Source organism: Enhydra lutris, unplaced genomic scaffold (genome assembly GCF_002288905.1).
Source record: "Enhydra lutris kenyoni isolate GAN:26980312 unplaced genomic scaffold, ASM228890v2 scaffoldscaffold22, whole genome shotgun sequence".
NCBI classification, from domain to species: Eukaryota; Metazoa; Chordata; class Mammalia; order Carnivora; family Mustelidae; genus Enhydra; species Enhydra lutris.
In genome coordinates, this window is record NW_019154106.1 from 25,261,276 (window position 1) to 25,266,398 (window position 5,123).

The following is a 5,123-nucleotide window of genomic DNA, read 5'->3' on the forward strand; positions in this document are numbered from 1 at the left end:
TAAAAGGGGTTGAATAAAATGCACTAGGATGGTGAGGTCATGGTTTGTGGAGTTGTTTTGCCTATTTCCAGATTTTGGTTTATGAAATTTTATAGAGATATATTTTAAAACACTGTTCAAGGGGCGCATGGGTGGCTCAGTTGTTAAGTGTCTGCCTTAGATTCAGGTCATGATCCCAGGGTCCTGGGATCGAGCCCCATATGAGGCTCCCTACTCAGCGGGGAGCCTGCTTCTCCCTCTCCCTCTGTCTGCTGCTCCCCCTGCTTGTGCACGCGTGCGCGCTCTCTCTCTCTCTCCCTCTCTGTGTCAAATGAATAAATAAAATATTTTTAAAGACTTTTTAAAAAACTGTTCAAAAAAGCAAAGAAGGAAATCAATCATATCTCCTCATTGCTCTTTTCCATTTATTTGACATTCTGGTTAATGCATTTCTGTCCCACTTCTTTCCCCATATATTGTTTATTTGAGCTGAGAGTAAAAATTATGTGCATCCTTTGAAAGAGAGAGAGGAAAAGGCAAAAAAGTGAATATAACAAGGGCAAGGGAAAGAGACATATTTGGAAAGAGTCAACCCATGAGTATTCATAGACCCTTGTGAAACTATAAACACTTATGGTCAAAGAAGATAAACATCATGGCAGTGAATTAAGTGTAACTTAGTCCTGCTGTGCAGGGTCTCCTGTTCAGGAAAATCATACCTCTCAGCCCAAGGCAAGTAAACGGTAGTTCTCATTATAGCAGTGGTGCACTGAGTCCTTTCTTCGTGTCCAACATCATGCTGTATGTACTTTGCACACAGTATTTTTTACAATCCTCTCAGCACTACTATGAGACAGACGTTTAACAAATGAGGTTGAACAAGAAAGTTGGCACCAGACCTGGACTGGACTCAAAAGCCTGCTCATCTCTACTAGACACTGCCGCAGGTTACAGTCTATGAAATCCACACACCTTCTTATCACCAACTGTACCTTCTCCTCTAGAGCTGAGAGTTACCCTGGAGGGGAGGAGGGAGAGCATCTGAACCAAAGACCAGCATTTAGAACTGCCCAGAGGTTTCCCAAGCTAAATGGGAGAATTCAGTAATTAATGTATTTTTAAAAGCCCTTGAATGGAGATACTTCAGACCCAAGTTTCCCTATCTGGTGCCACATGAGGTGCTGAGGACCATTAAACCTGGATACAAACCCCAGCTCTGCCTCTCCATTCCCATGTGACTGCTCTTAACCTCAACTACCGGGGATCGAGTAAAGAGGTTATTGAATAAAACTCCACTCAACCAATCCTTTAATTTAAAAATGTAATGAAGCTCTTTATGGTGTAAAAATAGAAACTCCAGGCTCAAAACATTTGGCACTGAGTGGCATTCCTGCCTCAGTTCCTGTCTCCACCACCTAGTAGAGTAACCTTGGGCAAATTGGTTCTTTTTTGTTTTGTTTTGGGGTTGTTTTTTTTTTTTATTTGTTTGTTTGTTTTTCTCAAACAGGAAGAAGAGGGAGGGGCTGAGGGAGAGAGAGAGAGAATCTTAAGCAGGCTGCACACTCAGCACGAAGCCTGATGTGGGACTCAATCCCAGGACCTTGAGATCAAGACCTGAGCCGAAATCAAGAGTCAGACACTCAACCAACTGAGCTGGATGCTCAACAATCCAGGAGCCCCAACCGTGGGCAAATTCTTATCCTCTGCATCTCTACTGCCTCATCCCCAAAACAGGGATATTGGTGCCTGGCCCTATAGGTTGTTATGAGGATTAAAATGGATAACTATAGGGGCACCTGGGTGGCTCAGTGGGTTAAGCCTTTGCCTTCAGCTCAGGTCATGATCTCAGGGTCCTGGGATCGAGCCCCGTGTCAGGCTCTCTGCTCAGCAGGGAGCCTGCTACCCCCCACCCCCCACCTACTTGTGATCTCTGTCAAATAAATAAATAAAATGTTTTTAAAAATGGATAACTAGAGGCCTTGCAACCCTGCTCCAGAGCCACCCAGGCCACCCAACCATGGTCAAACCCACCATGTTCTTTGACCTTGCCATGGCCGGTGAGCCCTTGGGCTGGATCTCCTTCAAGCTGTTTACAAAGTTCCAAAGACAGTAGAAAACTCTCATGCCCTGAGCACTGGGGGGAGAGGATCTCATTAAAAAGGGTCTTCCTCTCACAGGATTATTCAGGGAATTTTGTGCAAGGGTGGGGACTTCACACACCATAATGGCACTGGTGGCAAGTCCGCCTACCTATGGGGAGAAATCTGATGTTGAGAATTTCATCCTGAAGCACATGGGTCCTGGCATCTTGTCCATGGCAAAGGCTGGACCCAATACAAATGGTTCCCAGCTCTTCATCTGCACTGCCAAGACTGAGGGGTTGTATGGCAAGCATGTGGTCTTTGGCAAGGTCAAAGAGGGCATGAATACTGTGGAAGCCATGGATAGCTCTGGATCCAGGAATGGCAAGACCAGCAAGTAGATCACCAATGCAGACTGTGGACAAATCTAATAAATTTTACTCATGTTTTATCTTAACTACCGGCCCATTCCTTCTGTAGCTCAAGAGAGCACCCCTTCACTCCCATTTGCTTGAAATATCCTACAAGCTTTGTGCTCTTGCTGCAGTTTTGTGGGCTCCATATTTTCCTTACTCCCTCCAAGTCTAGCTGGTTGCAGAGTTAAGTTTATGATTTTGACATAAAAACTAAACAACAGTAACTAACTAACTAACTAAATAAATAAATAAATAAATAAAATGGGTAACTACATAGTAAGAATTAATAAGTCATATTCCTAAGATTGGTTTTAATGAGGCTGTCTCTCCAAGGATTGTGGGGGTGGGGGGAGGGTTTAATCACCAACATGAAAGATAGTAACTCAGAGACCGTTCCTATGACATGAGTGAAGGTCATTCCATTAAAACACTGGCATTGCAGCAAAGACAAGGGAGTCAGAAACAAAAACCAGGTATGTTACAGTAAAGAAGTCAAGGTCAGAGTGAGGAGAAGAATATGTGACCCACACTGCATATTCTAATCAGCATAATCTAGAAGTGGTGGTTTCCTGTAAGGGATCCTGGCTTTGGCATTAGATTACCAATACCAATACCAATACCAAGAGACCTTTCCTGGTCTCATCATTTAACTCTGAATTCTTGAAAAATTTATTGAACTTTTGTGAGCCTCTGATTCTTCATCTATAAAATGGGAATAAGAAGACAGTCCTGGTAGAGTTATTTTGAGGATCATATTAGGAGCACTAAACATGTATATTACCTAGAAAATGACTAGCTGACCTCAAATATGCATTTATTAGCTTTTTGCCTCTGTGGAGCTAATTGGGCCAAGAGGAAAAGATAAAAGACCTACAAATATCTACACATCATCCTCATCAGAAAAATTATGTCATCACACTCTATTTTCTCTGCTCAAATCCCCTTTAACAAACTATAACATTGTACATAACCTCAAGTCATGTATTTAAAAAGACATAGCAAGAAACTGGTTATCCATTGTACTTTGACCCAGTGGGATCAATCCTGTGTCATTCATTCAGTCAGTCCTCTCAACCTTTCATTTCTTATTGAGATATGCTTTCTCTCATGATATTTCCACAACTCCAATCTCCCCTCACATCTGTTGGTCGGTGGGACCCAGAGACCAGGGGAACGCTTGAATTTTGGTTTTCATAAGTGGAACCAACACTTCACTGATCTTCCTTCCCACAACAGGGGACAACTTCTCCTTGGCTCAAGAAACACAACTCAGCTCCTACCAAACTAACTTATTTTAATTGAACTCAGTTTTCCAATACTTAATTTGAAACGGAAAGTGAACACAACCCCCCAGTGTCTGTGAGAATCACCTGGTAGGAGCCGCCCCACTGAAGCCCCAACTTGCCTGCATGTGTCTTTTGGGTCTGCACGTTGAGATCTCACTGTGAATTTAAACAGTGTTTGGCTGAGACCAACCTTTTCACAGGTTTCTCTCACCCTTTCTTTCAAAATTGAGTCCTGAGTTCAGCTCCTTATGCTGTATCAGAATCCCTTGATTCCAGTATTCCTACCTGATGCCAAGGCTGCTTGGTGTTATACACTATCTCTCCTCCCTCAGACTGACAACTTAGAAATTCTTGTAACACATTAAACTTCAACTTCTCCCAATCTCCTTAAAAGCAAGCTATTCAACCTCACACCCATTAGGATGGTTACTGTCAAAACCAAAACAAAATGACAAGTGTTGGTGAGGATGTGGAGAAATCACAACTCTTATGCACAACTCTTGGGAATTACATTGGTGGGAATGTAAAATGGTGCAGTCACTTGGAAAACAGTATGGCAATTCTTCAAAAAATTAAAAATAGAATTATAATATGATCCAGGAATTACACTTCTGAATGTACACACACACACGTACACACACACACACACACACACACACACACACACACACGAATATTATTCAATCTTAAAAAGAAAGGAAATTCTGACATACTACAACAAGGATGAACCTTGAGGACATTGTGATAAAGTAAGTAAAGTCACAAAAGACAAATACTGTAGAATTCTACTTATACAAAGTACCTAAAGTAATCAAATTCAGATACAGGAAGTAGACTGGTGGTTTCCAAGAACTGGGGGAGGGGGAAATGGGGATTGTTGTTTCATGGGTATAGAGTTTCAGTTTTACAAGATGAAAAGAGTTCTGGAGATTATTTACACAACAACAGTTAATGTACTTAACATACTGAAATGCACACTTAAGAGTGGTTAAAATGCCAAATCTTATGTCATACGTAGTTTACTATTATCAAAAATTTTTAACTCTTTTTTATTTTTTATTTTTTTAAATAAGCTGTTCAACTTGCCAGCTGGTCGCTTCTCTCCTGTGCTTATCATAGGCATTGCTGTCCCACCAAAGTGTAACTTGAGCTACAGTTCACCCTGTGACATTCCCACTATGCTAGACAGATAGAACCACAGTGAGTTCTGACCCACAGTACCCAGCAAAGACATAAATTGTCACTGAAGATAGAATAAACATTGTGGAAAGAATTCATGCCATTTGTCAGGTTAAAGAACGTTAAGGAATGAGAATAAGCCTAAAGAAGGAAGGGAGGAGGGAGGGAGGGAGGGAGAAATA

At 41.8% G+C, this 5,123-nt stretch overlaps 1 pseudogene; it reads left to right on the forward strand.

The window, feature by feature from the left end:
- The first annotated feature begins 2,203 nt into the window (after nt 1-2,203).
- On the forward strand, nt 2,204-2,461 carry LOC111150308 (annotated as a pseudogene).
- The last annotated feature ends 2,662 nt before the right edge of the window (nt 2,462-5,123 follow it).